Raw genomic sequence first — 23657 nt, 5'->3', positions numbered from 1 at the left:
TGCTTTTGGGTATATTCTTCAACTCAGTTTCTTTTCATGATGTGCACATTTACAAATGCACATACTAAACTGAACAATGTGCTGCAGATTGCAAGTACGTTTCATACAGGCATTAACGGCATAAGCAGATGTCATTATACTAGTTATTTTATTTAGTCCACGATGATATTCTCCTTTTACACGCCCACACCAGCTTTCCAAACCGGGATGTCCTTGCTGTATATTTTCATAACTTGTCTTTAACTGTAACAGTAAGACTGCTCAAAACTGCAATAAAGGAATGATCAAGCTTATAGTCTGATGTGCATTTAAAATCTGTTTTCCACCCTTCTGTACCAGTGACACTGTGAACAAAAATTTTAACTAAGGAAAGAAATTCAGCCTTATTTTCTTTCAAGGAAGAAATAAGTTGTGTCCAAGGCTGAATGTTCAAAGATAAATAGTATTTCCCAATAAACTGAAAAGATAAATGCTCACAAGGGTACATTATACATACCTGTAAAAAGTGGTTGCCTTTTTAAACCTTCAAAAAATTATAGTAATTTCCTCTGCACCTTGCTGCTATCATACATATATACTAAGCTGCCACACCTCAGCCTCTCAAAAACAGGCATCTTCTTTGCACCCCTCTGATGTCAGACTGGGTTAAAAGTGAACTGACAAAATGCCACAGTAGTACATTTAAAGTTGATGCTCTCAGTAGCACTATCCCCAAAAGATAGGCCACCTGTATACATCTAACTTCTGTTTGTGAATAAAGTGAAAATACTGATCACTGTAATATAGTCAAACATACCTCAAGATAAGCTCTAACAAATTCCTGAGGTCTAATTGTGAGTAAAGAGTCCCCACATAAGCTATAGGAACTTTCTGCACATGTCTCTTAGCAGACTAGGTGCGATCTGGAGCAGAAATTTGAATATTAGCTGTCTCTACTATACTTGTGCCAAAATCCCTTTATACAGCTGGAAGTGCAAGTGTAGTCATACCTCCAGAACGTCTGAGGATTGAGAAGTTCTGTCATGTATTTTCTGCCTTATTTCTGAAAGGTAATTGTTAACTGTTTTTTTCACTGCTATCCAGAAGAGTTATGAATGTGCTCATCAATAAGGTACGAGCCCACAAGAAACAAAATGGTTGTTTACTTTGCATTACCACTGCACCTGGCAAGCCAAGCCTTGCATAAAACACAAATACAGACAGACACACGCCACTTACATGGCAGTATACAGCTCAGATGTATAATCAGATGAATTAATAAAATGCATAATTAATGGCCTGGAAGTGTCCAGAAATGTACGTATTTCAGTTACTGCTTTCAGCACCATACAATGTAACCCATTGCTAGCTCCTCTGTCCTTTCAACTTTTTAAAAACAAGGACAAAAAAACAAAACCAGGGACAGATTTTAAATATTGCTCGAATTGCTAGATGAACAGGTTTTGCATTAGCAAGCATTTTCTTAAGGAAAGTCTGAAAATCATGCTTATTATTAATGATTACAATACACAACAATTTTATGAGGAAAAGATGAAAATAAGAGGCAAAATGAGGAACAGTAGAGAGAAATGTCTACTATATTCATGCACACAGATGATTATGTGCACCTCAGATATCTGCTTGTGGTCATATAAGTGAATACATACATAATGGCCCAAAAATGTATTCTAGTCCATTTTCTGAAGTATACAGTGCACTTCCTCCCAACCTTTTAACTGAAGAAGCAGGCACACAGCTAAAAAGACAAATGGATGTCATAAGCCAAAAAAAAGAGGGACAGCCTTTTAAATATCACACTTACATGATGAAATAACATATTTATACAAATTTTCTACAGGATATGATGTCTGAAATTAAATGTTAGTTATTATTTAGTAATTGTGAATCCTTACTGATTTGACAGAAAAATATATATTAGAAACAGAGCAAACATATAAGGCAATCAGGGTCATACTGTGAAATGAAAGACAGTTGAGTGCTGTGCTAAAGAAAAAATAAGTTGACAAGTCCACTCCCCCTGGCACACATGATTTATATGAATTTCAGTTTGCCTCTCCACTTTCATAAATCCTTCAAAAGCATCAACATCATCATGTAAAATAACTAAGAGTTTGCCACACAGTCTGTAACTTCCTATCCAAACTTGGAAAGATGGCTCCTGAATACAATAGGACAGTTGGAATTATCTGACAAAGAACCGATTTTCCCTGTCCAATCATATTTAGGATACATACAGCCAAGCTGAATAGAAATTTTTAACATTTGGTTAAGGGGGAATATATACAAATATACTGAAGAAACTGGTACACTTGACAGGCAGGTGCTAATTGGAAGCTTTTGCTCCCCACCCCCCTGTGCAGCGAGTAGAACAGATAGCTCACAGCAAGTAGTTCCCCTCATTTGTTACAAAACCGAGTGCCTTCTATGTGGAGACTATATTTTCTTTCTTTTTTCACAAGTTTCCTACAGCAACACCAATTTTCTCATGCATTGGAAAAACCATGCAATAAGTGGGATGGTGATTCCAAACTGTCCCCTGGTATGCAAGCAGTATACGTCCATGAGAAAGAAGAAAGGCCTGTCAATTTAACTCCATTCTCAACTTGACTAGGAAACTCTGTGAATGGCAACAGCTGCTCATGTTGTCACTGTACGACTCCGATGCAACTCAACCACATCAGAATGAAAAAAGTGTGATGTTAGGATGCTGAGATTCACAAATGTTCCTAAATGCCCCTGTTCAACCACATTTTTCAAGCCATTTTATCGATTTGATTTCCAATGCATAACATTCACAGACTAATAACCTTCACCTGAATTTCTAAGTGTTCAGAGTTGATGCTTTTCTAGACAAACTCCTTCACATGGGAAGATGCAGTCATCACAGTCACTCCCTACAGTTTACATTGTATTCTTTAAAGTTACCAGTTATGGCCATTTGAGTAATAATAACCACCATAGCTTATTAAAAATGGAGTCTTAACTTATGAAAAATATCAATTTCTGTTAAAAAATGAAATGCAAGTGTATTCTTAATCAGGAAAAATAATCCACCATGTGAAGGATAAAGGAGCAGTCTTAAAATAAAATGTGTGGAGCTTTCATTCAGCAATGTACAGACTTTTATTTTCAAAATAAAGTGAAGAAATGAGCAATTTAAATAACAGTCTATGATTTCAATAAGAATTGCATGTTCAGAACACATATGTAAAAAAAATCAATAAAACTAATGCATATAAAACAGATACTATTTGAATGTCATTCATAGATTGTAAGAAAGAACACATTTCCATGTTTTTACATTTATTTCATAATACAATGGGTCTAAATCACATAGTCGAAGTTTAAGAACTTCAAACACGGAATGTTTGAACCATCCTGTTCAAAGTTAAAAAACTTCAACTATGGATAAGAAACAAAATAAACTGTTGTAAAGCAAGGGGGCAAGGCCCCCTGCACCCCCCACTACTTAAATATACCAACTCAGAGATCGCACCATATTTAACAAAACAGAAACCTCCCCTTACGGAGATTTCCATTGAAACGCTCAAACGTCTGCAAATTCGAACTTATGGTCTCGACCATATGAGGTAAGGACTTGCAGAACTTTGACTATCTGATAGGAACCATAATCTAACAGCCTATTGATGAAAAAGGGCAAGAACACAGAATATTTCCACCGTTACAAAGGTTCTACACACTTGCAGAACTGCCAGATACATTGGCAAATGAAAGTACACAGGATTCCTCATTACTGCTGAGAATTCAAACTGTATCCTAACACACATTAAATATTTGTTGTAGAGAAAATCTTTAAGTTCATAGCTGAAGATGATGGATTGATACTTTGCTTCATTTTGGCTTTAGGACATTGGGTTAAAATATTTGAGAATTTCTTTGATGGAGGCATCAGGTTCCAATATTGTGATGCAAATACTGCATTTTTTTTAATACAAACACTACCATTTCCCTACATAATACTATCTCCGAGATGTAATTTACCCATCTCATAATGGATAACCTGAGGGCCAGTAAACACTTGGGATTTTATACTTTATTTGCTACGCTACAAAGAAAAATAAAATGCGGCCTTAATTAGCCTTGCCAAGAAAATGCTTTGCTAAGGCATTATTTTTAAATCCATCAGATCCATTATTCTTTTTGTGAAGCCCTGGGCCCACATTCACAGAAAAAAAATATTATGCAGTTTCAAGAAGCTGAACATAAGCAGCTCCACAGGCCAGGACTTGCCTCCTGGACACGTATGCACAAACATGAGCAACTGATGAAACATGATGATTATAGTCTATCTTGCCATAGGTTCACTTTTACAAACAGAATGCCACATGTTATGTGAATCACGCATTTACCTACACAGCCAGTCAGTTACTTAGATACAGACTCGCATAAACCCTGTCAACTTTGCCTGTGTAGTGCTGAAGCAGTCACTGGCATTGTTCCAGAATACAGAAGTAATAACAGTTTTATTCTGAATATATATATAAAACCATATAAGCGCATACTTACTATTAAAGATTTAACACTTAAAATATATTTTTAGAAAGATGTCAAGTATTAATGTAATAAAGAATTGAAGATATTCAGGAAAAAAGAAGAGTGCTTATTATCTCTGTGTCTGCTAATTGATAGACACGTGCTTTCACAAATATACATTAAGCAGTCTCCTGTCTGCACCAATTAATATGCTATTTCACTTATTTCTCAATGAGTAGTTTAAGTACTGGAATTACAGATAGGTGTCACAATGGTATTCTATGGCAGAAACCAAACATAAGAAGCTACCCAAGGAAGCATAAGTTATAATAATAAATAGAATTGTGACTTTAAACCACACCCCTCATAAGATGTTTAAGCTGGTGGCTGTTTAAACCGTGTCCTCATTTGCCTCATAACTGTATGCTGTTTTTGAGACAGTGACAGTGCATGCAACACTATAAGAGAAATATGCACCCAGGCTACATGGATTTAGTACAAGTGGCCAAGTCGCAGGCATTGTAAGTCTACCTTCTCACAGCCCGGGACTCTGGCATGTCATAGCTCTCTCCACTGGCCACTCACACTTGAAACTCAAATACATGTTCTAGTGAGGCGCAGCAGGTGAGGGTCCCAAACATAGTAGTAAATTTGAGAAACATAATTCTGTTACTAACAGGCAGGGCACAGGTGGGAGTTCTGGACTGTAGTTACTGGTTTCAAGTGGTCATCAGGAGTGGTATTTATATTTATGGAGGGGGGCACTTCAAGTATTGTGAGATGATACCAAATGAACAGTTGTGGTAGACCCAAGATAAACAGGAAGTCATCTATAGTTCACCCAAAACACTTTAAACCTTTGAAATATACATTCTATCAAGGTTTAAATTTGTACTTATCCTCATATGAATGTTTGGATAACTAAGCTAGCTTCGACGCACCATGATAAAAAAAAAAATATATTTTGTGCAAGCTTTAAATAACAGGATGAACCACTTTCACCTTTATAACAAGGTCATCATGCTATATCTAATGTACAAAAAATTACAAATGTCCCGGTTATTAACACTTCACTGCACCAATTCAATGAGAATATCGACACATTTGGCTATTTGCGTGGATGCGATCACCATTTTCTTTTTTACACGGCAGTTAATGCAGCCTACATATCAGAGTGTAAGTGAAGCTTATTCCACTCTTGGAAGGCATTTATTAGCATGTTTGTCATTTTTGTGGCACTATTTATTTTTACATAAGGTTTCCCAGTTTGTAATTAACTTGCCCTGCTGTATGTTGCATAAAAAGAAGTTATGTCTTACCATAACGTTCCATCTGTGTTGTTGATGATCTTTCATTCATAACTGATGGGTTCAGTTCTGAGCCCTCGGAACCAAGTCGGCCTAATACCAAGCTTGCACCAGCCAAAAACTCTTGAGCTAAGCTTCTATCCATAGTGTCCTTCTCCCTGTTAACCTCGGATCAAGTTTGCCCATGTTATACAAGTAAAGCAAAGGCCATTTCTGCGCAAATGCCCTTAGACACCACTTGGACCCAAAGTATACCCAGGAGCCATTGACTGGGGAAGGAGGGTGAGAAGTGATTAATGGAAGAAGATCAACAACACAGATGGAATGTTATGGTAAGAGAATTTCTTTATCTGATCTTGTTAATCTTCTTTTTATTCATCACTGATGGGACAGAATCCCCAGCTACCTTGAGATCCTTGGGCAGCCCTTATGGAAGAACGCTCCTGAGTACAACTGAGTAAAAGGCAGCTCTCTCTCTGGAGACCACATCCAATGTGTAATGACTGATAAAAGTGTGGGGATTAGGCCAAGTGGCTCCGGCACAAATTTCATCCATAGAAGTCCTGGAATGGAAGGCTACAGATGTTCCCATAGATCTAGTGGAATGACTTTTAATATTCTATGGCATGGGTTCTTTTGCAAATGAATAGGCGAAACGTATGCAGTCCCTTAGCCATTTAGATAAAGTGACCTTGGAGAAAGAATTTCCCATTCTAGGCCCAGAAAAGGAAATGAAAAGTTGGTCAGTCTTACATGTTGTTTTGGTCCTGTCTAAATAAAATCTCATTTGCCTGTGTACATCCAAGGAATGTAGGCAGTATTCCCCTTTATTAGAAAAGATTGGGAAGAATACCGGTAGGTCAATACACTGACTGATGGAAAAGTCCGAAACTTTGGAGAGAAAAGATGTGTTTGCCCAGAGTGATGCACTGTCCTTGTGGAAGATTAGGTAGAGACATTTGGTGCACAATGCCTGCAACTCCGAAATTCATCTGGCTGTCATGATGCCTACCAATAAGAGAGATTTCCATGACACGAATTTGAGGTCACATTTCACTGCACGTTCAAAGGGGGGTTGAGTCAAAGACTGGAGAACTAACGTGAGGTTCCATTGGCTCTATAGGCTGTCTGACTGGAGGTCTAATGTGAGAAACTCCTTTGAGAAAGGTTTTACATAAATGCAGTTATATGAGAGGAGTACCATCCAGCCCATTATGGTAATTTGAAATTGCCACCAGATGTACTCATATGGTAGAGGCTGCGGCTCCATCTTCAAAAAACTTAGACAGATATTATAAGACTGCTGTGACTGGAGCCAAATATGGATCTAGCATCTTTTCCTTTGACCAGAGAGAGACCCTTTTCCATTTGTCCCGATATAGTCGTCTGGTAGATGGTTTATTAGAGCCCAGAATAATGTCACAAACAGGTGAGGTGAGATCATCTTGCCTGGCAACTAATGGAAGTGGAGAAACCAAGCTGTCAGCTTGAGACTGGACAGATTCAGGTGATTCAACCCTTGGGGGTGAGAAATCAGGTCTGAAAGAGGGTCCAGAATCCACGGTGGATATAACAGATGAGGCTGAAGGAAGGTGAACCAAACTTGTCGCGGCCAAAATGGGGCTATGAGGATCACTTTGCATTTCAACCAAATAGCTTTCTTTATGAACTGTAGAATCAGAGGAAAAGGGGGATAGGCATAAAGAAGTCCTGTGGGCCAATCATGAATCAGAGCATCCTTCTGAGACTACCTTTTTGGGAGAATAGGGTAAAATAGCTGCTGCATTTGCTGTTTGATGGGGAGATGAAGAGGTTGCAGCAACGCTGGCCCCAACGGCTGAAAATGTCTGCTGCTACTTTGGGATTGAGAGACCACTCATGAGGCATGAGAATACATCTGCTCAACTTGTCTGCAATCATGATGGAGCTTCTCTGGGATATGCATTGCTATCAGAAAGCGGTTGGAAAGTATCGCCTACTGCCAAATTCTCATGGCCTTTTGAGACAGGGGGTAGGACTTGATTGTTGATATACCAGACTACTAACATATTGTCTGACTGAACTGCAATTGTTCCAGAAGGAAGATCCAGCTGGAATGCTAGCAACGCTCTCAGATCTAGAATGCTGATATGCAGGTTGGCCTCTAATGTGGACCATGAGCCTTTGACTGATTTTCCATGGAAATGCCCCCCCACCCTATCAGGGAAGCATCCATGGCGTCAATGGCCTTGGGCTGAGGGGACTGGAATGGGCAGCTCCAAAGTTTTGTGTCTGGCTTCATCCACCAAAGAAGGTCCTGCTTGCAAGAGTTGGTTATCTGAATCTGAAAACAGACGGTGATGGTTTGGGAACCACTGAGAGAGAAGAAGCCATTGGAGAATTTACATGTGCAGTTTCACAAGAGGCACTATTGGTATGGAAGCTGCCATGGATCATAGGACCTGAAGAACCTCTCTCGCTGAGACATTGTTTTGACAGAGTATCACCCAGAGCTGAAGCCTCAATCTCTGGAGTCTGTGAGGTGAGGGTGACACCGGACAGGATTGGGTGTCAAAGACTGCTCTGATGAATTCTATCTGCTGGACCGGAATAAGGTTGGATTTCTCCCAGTGCACAGTTATCCTCAAAATTTCTGGCAGAGAAAGGGTGTATTGCAGGACTGTTACCTGAAGATCCTTGGTGGTGGCGGTAAGGAGCCAATCGTCCAAATATGGAAACACCCGGAATCCTTGCAGTCTCAAGTGAGCAGTAACCACTCCCATTCAGTTTGTGAACACACTGGGGGCTGTAGAGACCCCAAATGGCAGGGCACAAAAACAGGTAATGAGTGGCTCCTAGCCAGAAGCAAAGTAGACTCCTGGAGCATTTGTCCATTTTGAAGTGGTAATATGCGTCCTGGAAATCTATTGTGCAGATCCAATCACCTGCCTTAGAAAATGGAGAATAGACTGAACCGACACCATCCGGAATATGGTTTGGGCAACAGACTTGTTCAAACTGCTGAGATCCAGAATGGGTTTCCAGTCCCCTGTCTTTTTTGGCACCAAAAAGAATGTTGAGTAAAATCCGGATCCGCATTGGTCTGGTGGGACTATTTGGATGACTCTTTTTGATACAGCTTTTTTATTTCTGAAGCTGCTTCTTCCCTTTGACTGGGTGGAATGTCAGGAAGTTTCATTGGAAGTTCTGGATAAGTGATGAGGGGAAAGGTGTAACCTCTGGTAATGATATTCTGCACCCAACAATCAGTAGTAATAGAGTGCCAGACAGCTTGATGCAGAGAGATACAACCCCCAACTGCTTCCAGAGGAAAGCAATCAGGCCGCTCTTCAGGAGCGCTGCTAAGGCTGCCCAGAAAAGGAGTCTCTGGGGCTTTGATTACATGGACCCCCTCTGCCTAGATAGGGGCGTATTCCAGAATTGTTACCCCCTCTGCCCCTGGGGGTATCACCACTTGTGGCATAGAAAGGACCCTGAGACTTTTTGTTCCACATCTTCCCACTCCTCTGGTTCCAGGAAAAGGAACATTGAGGGTTGGAAAAACGTAGACCTATGGCAGGTAGGGTCTTACCATCCTGCTCACACCTGGCCAGAGTGTCCTTTACCTTGGAGCCAAACATGGAAGATGCTTCGATGGGAGCATTCAGAAAGGAAGACTAGAAGGGATCCGTGAGGTCACAAATGTGCATCCAGGCATGATGTCTCATAACTATGCCTGAACCCGAAGCTTTAGCTGCCCCTTCAGTTGCATGTGAAAGCAACCTCATGGATGAGTTGGAGATCGCATCTAGGGTTGCGAGCTGTGAGGCAACTTTGTTCCTTACCTGATTAGACACCTGCCCTGTGGGTTTTTCAGAGAATTTGGAGATCAAGACTGTTTGGAGCCTCGTAAAATCTGCCAAGTAGTTCAGGGACCATAAGGCAAAGGTCACTAATGCAAAGACTAGCTTCCCCAATCTGTCCACGGCCCGGGATTCTCTGTTGGGTGGGTGGACAGTGGGACTCTCTTCAGCTAGATCTTTTTTCGTGGCCGTCGCCACCACCATAGCATCAACTGGTAAACCTCTGGACCAGTGTGGGTTTTCCTCGGGTGAAGAAAGTATCTTGTCGGGTCTTCGAGGGATTGTCTCAATAAAATCAGGGTTCTTCCAGGTGCACTGCACCATGAGCTGAACTGCTCATCTGCAGGTGGGGTCACCCAAGAGGTAGATGGATGAGCATTTCAAGGATGTCTCTGAAGGAAACCCCATCAGAACGTGACTGTGGGGACGCTTTACCATCATCGAAATCTGTGTCATTTGTTAGAGACTCCACAGGTGACTCTACGTGCTTCCTCTTGCATGATTTCTTCCAATGGGGGCTCCTCAGTGGGGGCTTCTGAGGAGTACTCAGAAGAGTGGGTACCAAGTACAGGGGGTTCTTGTGGCTTCCCTGCATGGTGTCCTGGGGAGGTGGCCTGTGGCAGCTGTAGCTCAGGGGGAGAAATCTTGGGTTCCAATGTCGGCGGAATGCTTCCAGAAGCAAGTATCCTCTCCATCGCACGGAAAGCAGGTCTGCCTGAAGAGGGATGGGAACCCAGAACCGAGGAGGACAACCTCGGACCTGGGATCACAGCCTGCTCTGCCGAACCTGCTCCCAAAGATGGCGCCTCATGCAGGATCAGTGCAGACAAAGCTCCGGGCACCGAGGAGAGAACCAAAGAAACACTCAGAACTGTGCCATGAACCAAAGAGCCTGCAGCCCAATCACAGGGTTGAGGAAGGCAAGGTTCAGCAGGAACAGAGGATCAAAGGGACAGTCCCAGAGCCTCAGTGAGGTCCACTACTGGGCACCTAGACAGGGGGTTCCGAAAAGGACGTTGGAGCAGGAGGCTTTGGAATGTTCAAAGGAGGAGAATAGGATGGAGTCCGTGGTGAAGTCAACCCAAGTTCTGCGGGAGCATGAGTCCTGAAAGGCATGGGTATCCCCCTGGCTGTCAACAGCTGATCCACAAGGTGCACCCACATCAAGTTCTTAAAGGCTCCTGGTGGATCTAGTGGATACTCCCGACACAGAATCAGGTCAGTCTAGGAATGGGCTATACTCTTGACCTAGAAATGGGTCTATGGACGGGGAGCATCGGGTCTATGGTGTGGAATCTACCAGCACCGATGTCTCAAGTTTGGAATCAGGAAGCAGTGGGGTCAAATCTATTCTTGTTGGGGCCATAAAAGAGTTCGGTGCAGAAGGGGCACTCGGAGCTGATACTAGAAGGTTCAATCATCATTGCAGAGATGTGCGTCGAAGGCGTGCACTGTGTCGAAGCAACACCCAGTGCCATAGTCATAGTCAGCGAGGTGAGGTCTAGAGTCAGTGCTGGAGACAGTATATCGGTGCCAGCTTCGGCTCTGATACTAACATTCATAGAACCTGGAGCAGACGAGGTCAGTGCTGATGAGGCAGATTTATGCTCCAAAGATAGTTTTTGCACTTTAGGTTTCACAGACTTACTCTGGTCACCTGAGGGTGAAGAAGGAACCAAATGGGGCCTTTTCTTATCCTTCATAGGAGGGGTTGAGACCTCCGTCTCAGAAAGGGCCTTTGAAAAGGGCGACTTAAATAGGCCATTCAGTATTAACTTATTCTTCGCTCATTCAGAGTGTATTGGCTGAAACTTTGACAAATCACAGAGGGAGGTTGCACTGAAAGATCGGGCACTCCCAAGCAATAAACACAATCATCATGAGAGTCACTATTCGGAAGTTTACCATTACATGAAGTACAATGCTTGAAACTCAATGTACCCTTCTTATGAGACATGATTAAAAGCTAAACACAACAATCAAAGTCTTAAGAGAAAAATTAAAATTCTACTTTCTCTATGCCTAAACCTATCTAAATACACACATCTATCAAGAGAGTCAAAAACACACAACTAGACAGAAAAAGGGAATAAGAGAACTACCAGCGATGGTATTCAAGGAATACCACAAGCGTAAAAAGGGAAAGGCTGTACCACCAATGGTACTTAAAAGATTACCAAACGGGTAGAAGTGAAAAAAGGTCTAAATCTAACTGTAAATATAAAGAGTAATGAATATAAATCACAAACGACAAGAAAATAGACAAATTTTTCCACAAGCTATCAAAAAGTTTCCACTTAGCTGAGAGCTCAGTGAAACACGGCTTTATAGCTATGCAGCAAACGAGATCTGAGGTAACAGGGAAAAGGGCATTGTGGGTAGAAGCTTAGCTCGAGAGTTTTTGTCTGGTGCGAGCTTGGTATTAGGTTGACTCAGTTCCAAGGGCTCAGAACTGAACCCATGAGTGATGAATGGAAAGAAGATTAACATCATCAGATAGATACTTTCAAACAGAATCTGCCCAAACACTGCCTTACAAGCAGCGGTCACCTGTTTGTACTACAAGGGAAATAATTTAGTGTTATTGCCTGAAGACATTCGGAATAGTAGTTCCTCAAAACTTTCTGAATCCTATAAATCTTGCAGACCTATATAGTTTTCTTTTAGTGGACAGTTGAGCATTTTTATGGTGTTTCAGGCGACGCATACAAAGGCTGAAAAATGAGCTTGTATTCCATATTGTATTGGATCAGAAAGTCTTAAAGCATTGCACTGATCTCCTTGCAGTAACAAAACATGTCTTTATGAATTAGGCAACATATATATTTTTATAATTATCCAAAGAACAAGTGGTCCCATCTTAGAGCTGTTATGGACACCAACATTAAACCATCATCAGGACGGACAAGAATCGTACTTCAGCCTGACTTGCTCTGCCCCATTGTCTAATTAGTGTTTTTTTCACTGAATTATGAATGCTCTGTCAGTATTTTAAGTGCTCCTGTTTCCTGTTCAAAGAATGTCACAAGCTACAGGAGGCAAGATCTGCCTTTTATATACGCAGTTTGTTCCATATCCAAAAGCAATATGTCCCCGGAGTCATTTTGAAAACATTTTATGACTGTCCCCATAGATAAACCATACCTTTAACATGAGGAAACAACAACCTGCTGTCATAAGTCAGAGATTTATCCACTTAAGATTTCTTTTAAAATGATAATGTGGCTTTACTAATATTTTTTCTTGACTTCTGTGTTGTGTACCACCAGATATTTTGCCTGTTCCCATGAAACTAGTTTTAGTATCTTCTCCTCCTCCTTGTGGCAGCTCTTGTTAGCATTAGACTTTTATGGTGTTGAGTTCACCAGCCTAGCCCCCAACCTTTCTCAGAAGGTGCACAAAGACACCTAAGACAAATTTAGAATGTCCAATTCACCTGCAGCATGTCTTGAGAATGTGGGAGAAAACCGGAGCACCCAGAGGAAACCCACGTGAACACAGGGAAGACATGCAGACTCCACACAGAAGGCACTCCAGCTGAGAATCGAACCAGAAAACCTCTCACTGTGAGGCAATAATGCTAACCATTGCACCACCCTGAAACTAGTTTTAGTATGTGTGTACATGTGTGTGCGTAGATATATATATATATATATATATATATATATATATATATATATATATATAAAAATCTATATGTACACACATGTATATAAATAGATAAATAGGTATGTATGTGTATTTATTTATTTATATCTCTTTTACAACTTACTTCATAGTTTTACTCTACCAGTAAAAAATAAGATTTTAGAATTTCTACATTATGTTTTGTGTTGACTCATTCATGTACAAGCAGCATTTTGTTCATTAAAATGTGCTGCTCACAGCCAGCTATTGCTCCGTTGTTTTACGGCCCTGATTATCTCTGACATGAACATTATGTTCCTCAAATGCAACTGCAATTCATCTGAATGCCCTTTTTGGCTAAACAGCTTGATATGGTAAGCTTCTCATCAGCAACCAGACTACAAAGACAATAGAAGGGATTAGCTTTTCATTAACAGTTATTTTTCATTACATTCTATACAAACTCTGCTGGGTTGCTTAAAATGGAAATTACACAGTACTGAAGCACTTTCTACTAATATCCACCTTCCAACAACGTGTGCTTTGTATTTCTTATTTTAGTTTTATCTACAAGTTTACAGGTTCATAGGGGTTTACTAGGCTAACTACCACAAGGGTCTTTTTAAGCCCAGCCATGCATCATAAATTTCTGACAAGTTCTGGTATCTTTGATAACTGTAAGCAGGGGCTTGGGAATTTAAAGCCAGATTAGCTAGGTGGTATTTAAATGGGTCCCTATCAGTTAAGTGAAAAATCAGTTCAGCAAATGGCATTTTCATTGCACTTAAAAACATGCCGTTCATCGAAATGTTCATACTTAGATCACGATACACTGGGGATTGGGAAATTTGCCCTTTCCCCACTGTAGTGCAATTTTTGAGTTGGTATATATAATTAGCAGACATGAGCAGAATTCGATGCATTTCCGATGAAATGCCGTTCACTAAAGTGTCACTTCGATGAAGTGATATAGACCCATTTAAACTGCAGGGGAAAACTGACCAGGGCATCAGGGAACTTCACCTACTCGTTTCAGCAGGTAACGCAGGATTCTTTTACATCCACCTGAGCTAACACCGACTCAAACAAGTATGACCACAGTTTAATGTCTTATCTGAAGGATGAATTGCTGGGCTTTTACACTGAAATTCTAATATAACCACATCAATGTAAGACTTGCAGCAGAGATAAACTTTCATGGTCCTGATATTACTTTCATCCAATGATGTACAGTTTCTTATTCAGTTTTCAAGTTAAGAAAAATTAAAAAAAAAAAAAAAAAAAAGTTTCCTTTGTACTTGGTTATTGTATCTTCCCAAAGCACAACAGTAGACCTTTTATTCAATTACGCTAAAAGCAGCACTGTAACGGCTTCAACAGAATTGATAACAGCATAATATACTCCCAGCATCTTCATAATCCTACATGTTTCAAGTAAAATCGTCTCTCTACGCAGATCATGGCATACACAATATATTCCACTATAGTTGCTTATGCAAATAACTAAATTGACTTATTAGCATCACTGCTTTCATCAGCTTGAATAATTCCACAGCAGACATCACAAAAAATTCATATTTTCTTTTGAAATAAATCTACTTTCTCTGCACTCTCTTCACCAAATATTCATCTGGATAGCTAAGTGAATTACATAAAAATACTATAAAATTATTAAATTAATTTCTCTTTCTTTGCAGCAGAGTTCTGGCAATATGCACAAGGAAAGAGAAAAAAGTACTTTCTGCTTATGCAAATTTAAAATGGCATTTTTTTTTACTTAAATTATTTTACAAAACAAACACCTGACATAAATAAATAAAATAATCTACTAAAACACCTTTCCCATTTTATTCAGATCATTTTCTGAGATATTTTAAAGATTTTATTAATTTCTTGACTAAAATAAATGTAACCTTTATTTGCAATCAACAACAGCGAGTTCTGTCTTCTCAGAAGAATTCCAGTATTCATTCAACAATAATAAATTGGTTATTTCTTTACTTTTTCATTAACAGGAGTAAGCGAAATGGTTTGTCGACCCATTCATTCACTTCCTGTGCTGTTGGGCACATTTTTGTCTAATTGTATTTGATACATTAGAACAAAGGAGTTCAGACTATGTACAGTAATTGTACATAAGACATCATCAGGTCTCCAAACATAACCACATTTTTACATACTCTAATTATGTATGTTAAAATCACATAGCAAGCGAGCGATGATTGAAGATATTTGATCATACATCTTTGTAGTATATGGAGATATACCTGCTCTGTAGTAATGATAGAGCAACAAAAACATATAGGAGAAGGAAATATTTTGCAGCTTGCAAATCCATAAACTTTTCACTGCCACACAAGCAACATCAATAATGAAAGTGTTCTAATGGTAAACAGATATTTTTAAAGCGGTTAGACATGTCACTCTTGCATACTTTTTTGTTGCAGCAAAATTGGATTAACACCTTTAGAGATACTTTATCGTCACACTGGTACTCCTCAGTGGGTGGCACAAGGTCACTGTCAATGCTCTTTTGTTATACTAGAGCTCAACAGTGCTGAAAGGTAGTAAAATAGATTTGTCTTATTCAATCTCCTATGTATCTTGGTTTGTGTCGTTCACGCTGTATACGTTTGTCAAGGAAACGCCTTACAGTCACTACTCACAAGTTTGGTCTAGCAAGATTGTAGTGTTTGAGGGGCAATGCAAGGAGAATGGCACTATGGTGTTTTGAGATGATAAATGTTAAAGGTAATTAAGTTTAGTCTTGATTTATGAAATGTGTTTTGTTAGTTTGAATATTGCGATTTATACTACAGAGCAATCAGGATGTTTATTAAAGATGTATGGGGGCTTTTTTTCTTTATATAATGATGCCGAGCAATGAGTTGGCTTACTCAACTGAGATCTGCAGACTTTTGATGATCAATATAGTTTTAGCAATATTTGAATCTCGCATCTTGTATTATATGGTTATGTTTACATGATTTTGGGTTTGTATATAAATACGATAAGAGCACTAATTTAATTTAGTGGATGGAGACCTGCAATGCTGTTAAGAATTTTTTTACAGCTTTAGGGAGTATTTTAACTCTGTGTTGCATACTACATTGATATGCCTGTATTTTTTATTTTTTTTTATTTCATTATTTGTGTCATTTAACAATTAGAATATCCGATTTAGTAATAATGGCTTTAACACACTCCGTTTACTCAATGAGACCTATTAGTTTTTAATTGGTCTCAATGTGATTGGATGCTTACTATTTTAAAAACAGAGACATTAGTTTGCTGTGATTATGTCTGATGAAGCGTACTAGCACTACACAAAAGCACTTAGCTATTTTTGAGTTTGGTTTTAATAAAAGTGTTTATTTTTATGTGGTGCTGGTCCTTTGCCTTGCCTGTTTATATTCGCTGTTTTACTTAACTGAAGTGGGAACTGGACTTTATCCGGTGCAATGGTTTTGCATTTGTTGTTGAGTGCTGAAAGGGGTTTAACAAAATGTTAAGTACCTTTCTTATGTCAGACCCATGGTGCGCCATGCACTACAAACAATTAAAGTACATTAAATAACAAAGCTTTAGTAAGTGAAAAAGTGGATAAGTGTTGTTTGAATATGTAGATATGAAAGGAGTAAATACAAATGTACACAGTAATAAAGTTGCCTCCATCATTAGAGAATGATGCTCTATTAACTTTTAATTAAACTTAACAAAATTTGTGTTTTAATTTTCCCATGACTTTTCTCACAGTCCCTAATTATAGATTACATTTCATTTTAATACTTCATTATATTTTTCGCTTTCAAACTGGTTACACAACATACATTATAGTTTTGACCTTCCATTAATTTATGTACCTACAGAAATACACCTTTATTTAGAATTTTAAATTATAACATCGAATTTATGGTGGAATTCACAGGCATGCTTTCTATAATTTGTAACAGTGATTGATGTTGCCCCATTACTTACCATTAATGAATTTAACCAATGAAACTACATTGCAATGATAGGGCAACTTCCCATCACATGATTTGGATTATAAACCAATAGACATGCTCTTTTCTCAAAGACATGAGGTACGGATACCTTCACATCTGCTGTTTTTTGGTTTGTATCATGCGAGACTGACTGAAACCATGGTGCTAAACTATATAGTTCAGTCCTTACTTGTATTTCTTGATCATGAAGGTCTGACTACAACTAACCAGTTTTCAGGAGAAGTTCAGGTAAAATACACTTCATACAGTCATCAGAAAATATACAGCAAATTCAATAAAGCATAGCACAGACAATCTACAATTGCAAAAACCAAATAAAAGGTAACCATAAACAATTTGCATGCAGTCTGTATCACAAAAGCTGGGCAACAATAAGTAAATGGCAGCTAAATTATGCACAACCTTATACTATATGTACTTGAGCTAGCCATAGTATAAACAAATGACATTAATTAAAAAAAAATGTGCAGTATGACAAGTTTGCTTGCACTTCCATGGTGGGGACCAACTTCTACTCTTCTTTGTTTTATCGTTCACACTTTATGCTTACTGCACATCACAAAAAAGTGATCACTGAAACAACAAGAAAAGCTGTATTGCTGTTTTCTTCGGCATGTTAGAAGATAAGACCATAAATTAATCACTAATTTGGCTCAAGACCACACTCAAATGAAGACAATAAAACAGACATTATGACCAAGTTTATTTTACATAAACACATTCATTAAATAACTCAGTCAATACATATTTTGAATACATGTCTTCACAAAAAGTATTAATTGCACATCTGAGATCATAGCATGCTGGACAGCCATTTGACAGGTAACGTTACATACCAGCCACTCAAGTCTGTTTTTCCAGCCCCCAAGCCAAGTGTCAGCTGACATAAGAAACTTTCCAACACAGCATTGTGTACTACTCAATGAGCCAATAAGAGCATATCAAAGTGGCCCCTAAATAGGAAGGGAGAATGAAAAGGTGGGGGGCATCATTGAAATAATAAGGGCAGGGAGGGAATTGCTCAAACAGCTGTTGCACTAGACTACAACTACAGCTGTTGCACTAGACTAGATTATAACTACAGCTGTTGTACTAGACTAGATTATAACTACAGCTGTTGTACTAGATTAAAAACTTTCCCTTCTCTGCCTTAAATACCAACTGGACTATCAGTTAGTGCAGCAGTTTAATGCCAAGATTTACTCTGACAAGTATACAGAGCTCCAAAAACAAAAGGTTCTGCCACCAATTCTACTTAAAAATACTTGAAACTTGAAAACCTTAATAAACTGTACGATAAGATAAAATAAAATAAACACACTGGCTCATAAACCGGATAAGAGCTTGAGGTATACCTTTTTGAAATCCTAAATGTTTGCCAGTGAAACCTCCTCTTAAATACCTTCATTTCCTAGTGTTCACTCACTTAGATGCATTTAGTAACCATAAGCAGCATACACACCCTTTTAATTACGTCATTTTGAGTGCAGAAGAGCTTTTCCTTTTATTGCAGGTTTTAAAAGGACAAATGCATTCAGACCTGGTGACTGATCTGACTGCAAATTCATTATCCACTTCATCTCTTCAATTTCTGTTCGGGTTACTAAATCCCCACCTCCTGGTGTTTCATGAAGCCTAGTTAGTGCCATGAACTTGAAAGAATGATGGTCATTTATACTAATATGCATATAAAGTGCATTGCTGTGGTAACTTTTTTTCTTAAGTCAGATAAGTGCTTTAGGATACGTTCCTTGAGCATTTGATTAGTTTTCCCTATTTCCCTACCTCTCCAAAAAGGCCTTATTGAGTGGACAACCTGGTGTCAAAGTCATGGCCTCAAGCTAAATGCCAAAAAATGCAGAGTCATCCCATTTAGGAAAAACAAAACACCCACAAATTACCACATAGGTGGCAGCCCCCTTAATACAAAAGAGGTAATAAGAGATCTGGGGACCCTGGTAGATAGTAATCTCTCCTTTGACAATCATATTGCCAAAGTAGTTAGAAAATCCTTCTAAGTGGACCATCTAATTACTAAAGGGTTCGCATCTAGAAATAAAGAGGTTATAGTGCCCCTCTGCACATCACTCATCAGACCCATCATAGAGTACAATGCCCCATTTGGGATGTACCTCACAAGACACTTCCAACAGCTGGAATGACCACAAAAGTACCTCACCAAGAGGATTACTGGCCTCAAACATATATTCTATGCAGCCCAACCGAAAAAACTCCGGCTGTACTCGGTGACATACCACTTACTCAGAGGTGATCTCTGCCTAACTTACAAAGCCATGTCCAACTCAGAATTAATGGACATGCTCCACCTAAAGAAATCCAAGTCACTACGAGCTAAACCATGCCACAGCAATAAATAGAACATGCTGGAGGGATAGATTCCTTTCAGAGAGACTCCCCATGCTTTGGGACAAAATTCCTAACTACATTAGGCAGAGCCCCTCACTAACCGTCTTCAAGAGAAACCTTGACGAGTGGATGGGTAACAGAAAATACACCCCTGGGATCACTTCATTGGCTCTGCTTGACAAAGGCTCAGTTAATTAATCAATGGGGCGGCGAAAGCCGACACACTCTGGCTAGGCTTATAAATGCCCTCAGGCAGATAGGTTCATAGGTACGTACTAGGCTATGTAGTATGCCTTGCAATGACTGCAGGTTGTCACATAGATAATGTTCTTACTCCGACAGATTGCAAATCCTTCAAACTTATAGTTCCTCTTATTTAGGGGATGTGTAAAAGTATCTGAGATGTTTATATGACAGCATGCCTTGCAACTTCCAAATCTGAATGTACCAACTCTCCTGTTCATCTGAAAACTCCTGTCTTCAGAAATAGCTTCAGTTTCTCTGTTTTCTCTGTTCTTAAAAGAAAAGCTGGGTTGATCAACAATTTCCCTAATTTTGTTGTCAGATGTTAGCACTAGCCAAAATTTTCTGATGGTATTATGAATAGCAAAATTGTCAGTACTATATGTCAACTGGCATCTCAGATTGGACTTTACCTCCTTTTGCTTGATCTTAACAGTTTCACCTTGGTCGGAAAAAAAGGGTCTTCACCTCTGAGAGCGTAGTTCCAAGGTACTTGCTTCATTGGTCTGTGTCTCTGACTTTGTATCCTCTCTTATTAAAGTCATTGATAAGTTTAATTTGCTCCTCTTTATAATCCTCATCCTTCGTGAGAGCTTGGACACTCAAGTTAATTGGTTAGTCACTATGTTGTCAAGAACATGCCTAGGATGCATGCTAGTATTGTGTAGTAAATGATTGCGCCATACAGGTTTCCTATACATTCTAGTATTGATGCTTCCTGTGGAATCTAACATTAACTTAACATCCAAGAATTTTATCTCTGTACTAGATGATGTCACTTCAAACTTCAAAAATGAAATTGTGTTAGTCAAAAATTGTACAAAATGTTCCAAGGAGGTTAAATCACCATACAATATGAGAAAGACATCATCCACAAATCGATTATAGAAAACTATGTTTCTATTCCATTTTTTGTTAATATCCACTTTCCATAGCTCTTCCTATCTTGCCAGGACCAGATTGGCATAACTAATTGCACATGGAGTTCCCAGCGCTACCCTCGACTTCTGCCAGTATTAAGTACTACCATACAGAAACACATTGTTATACAACACCAATTCCAAGAGACTACATAGTAAATAGATATCATTGGTTGCTTTGTGCTTCACACTAAAGTCTCTGATCGCTTCGATCCCCAAATCATTGGGTATGGATGTGAACAAACTGTTCACGTCCATAGTTACCAATAATAAATTCTTACAAGTATTCATCTGCTGCATTTTCTTGTGAAGTCTACTTAAGAACTCAGCCGAGTGCTTGATCACTGTAGTCTCCACGTCCCCTTTATGGTTCACTTTTTGAGATTGGTAATATTGGCTATGGTGTTTACCTCAAAAGTCACAAGGTACAGGCTTTGATTCACACCTTTGAAAGGGAAATTGGTTAGGCTTAAAAAGGTCCACAAGGGTAGCTAGCCTAGTACTTAACTATGAAATGATGAGCTTAGAAGCAGGTTTGGGTAGATGAAGCTGCCTACAAGCTCATCCCCTTCTTCCAACAGTGGTTATAGGGACATACGCATCTGCCTGCAAATTACATATTTGAGCACTAGAGCTTTAATTAATGTCAAGAAAGTAAGAGAACATGAGAAACTGAGAGATGAGAGGATGTGATTATAAAACATTGAAGTAATATACATTACTAGATGCATTTGAAACCAAACAAAAATAAAATGTTTTCATTGCACTATGTTAGAATAAACTCTGCCAAAATAGTGCAACACATTAGCATGTGCTGACTTTTCTGAATTACTTCTTTCTTGGTGATTTTGGGACTTTTTTCTTCAACAGTTCTACATGTTAAATCTGGAATTCTCACAAATTTTTTTAACTCTGAAGTGTGTTTAATGTGAAGCAATTTAAATCAAAAATTTGAGGTGGAATATACTGCTGAATTTGAGGCAAAATAGCTTGGTAACCTTTTAGAAAGTAAGGAACATGTGCGCCCTCCACAGGTGCACTGTAGGCAAACAGTTGTGCCAGTCAGTGATTTTATATTATGTATATGCAATGGTGACGTTTGCTTAAATGGTTCTATACAAATATGGATATTTTCTTCTAAGATCAGAATAATTTTGAAGATGGAGCATATATAAGGATGATTAAAGCGCTGCATGCACTTAGTAGGTTGAATGACTGCATGAAAAAATGTTTGGCAATAAGAAGTTGACTTAAAACAGTAACTTGCACTGAGACTTTGAAAGTGTATAATAGCTAAGTGAGTGTAGATGACAATTCTTTAAAATAATTCATGTTTACAAATAGAAACATTAACTTCACATTCAGATACCTTTTAAACAAATGAGCCTGATTTCAGTAAGCCATAGATTTCATCAGTAATTTAGCAGTGTATGTTTCTTTTATTCTACACCATTCTTTTGTAATATACAAATCTGAACTAAGGAATCGTACTCTTGACGCACAGCTGCTGACAAAGAAAATGCAGCCTACGTTGTTCACTGCAACTTGACATGTATTAAAAGCGTGTGTGTGTGTGTGTGTGTGTGTGTGTGTATATTTATAAACTAAATGTAAAGAAACTAAAATAAACTTTTTTTTTCCAGAGGGATTATCCTCTATAGTTGCAGTGTCAGAGATTTACAACCACACTACTGCTAATTTAATACACTAACACTGACAACTCATCTCACACTAATGTAAATACTGTCATATATGGAGAGTTCTCATAAATACAGGACTTCTACAAACTAACCTCAAATTTGAAAAGGGGCACTATATGGCCAGGTTGTTTTATACACCTGAATTTTTTTTTTTTTTAATAATGGACTGAGCATTCTTTTTAAAATGTGTATAAAGCTAGGAAGTGGAAGATTGTATACTAACTTGGTTCAGGAATGATCTCATAACTAGGACCTTAAAGAGTATCACCAGACATAACATACAAGACAAAAGGTGATTATCAGCAGAAGCCTCACAAAGTTGCACACTTGTACACCTTGTTTTTAAATCCATCTATCAATATAAGCTTGTTACCTTTTGATATCCCACCTTTAAACTTCACAATAACTTTTTTAAATAATAATATACCCAATGCTCAATGTTGCCATTTTATTGTTATTCATTACTGATAGGTAATACTGCAGCATCGTCAGTTCAGTATTTTGGTACATAAAAAAAAATAACTTATTATCCACAGTTACTCATAAACCCTTTTGGTCATTGTAGTTGTTACATTTCTGTACTGTTATTGCATCTAAAGCTACTTCTCTATAGGAACTCAACAATACTAGATTACCTGATACATAATTATTACTTGATTTGCTGCTTTGTGGGTATTGCACTAGACAGTACTGCATTATCTATCTGATCTACAATTATTACATCTCTGACTGCTCTAATGGTAGTGAACTAGACAGCCCTGTATTACTTATGTAATACACAATTACTAAATTGCTGATTGCTCTACAGGTAGTGCACGCTAGGCAGTACAGGATTACCTATCTGATATACAATTATTACACAGCCGACGGCTCTACGGGTAATGCACTAGACAGTACTGGATTATCTATCTGATATATATAGTACTGGATTACCTATCTGATATACAATTACTACCTCTCTGACTGCTCTGTGTTACTGTACTAGACAGTCTTGGATTGCTTATCTAATACACAATTACTACATGGCTGACTGCTCTATGGTACTGTACTACACAGTCTTGGATTACTTATGTAATACACAGTTACTGCTCTATGGTACTGTACTCGACAGTCTTAGATTACTAATCTAATATCCAATTATTACATGGCT

At 38.7% G+C, this 23657-nt stretch overlaps 1 protein-coding gene across 4 annotated transcripts in view; it reads right to left on the bottom strand.

The window, feature by feature from the left end:
* The window catches only part of ASTN2 (astrotactin 2), a 7150955-nt gene that overhangs the window by 5069798 nt on the left and 2057500 nt on the right, over positions 1-23657 (bottom strand). The window lies entirely within an intron of this gene.

This window comes from Protopterus annectens, chromosome 16.part0 (genome assembly GCF_019279795.1).
Source record: "Protopterus annectens isolate FY-2018-M chromosome 16.part0, PAN1.0, whole genome shotgun sequence".
NCBI lineage: Eukaryota > Metazoa > Chordata > Ceratodontiformes > Protopteridae > Protopterus > Protopterus annectens.
Note: the sequence above shows the minus strand (reverse complement) of the source record. Positions and strands in the feature narration are given on the sequence as shown.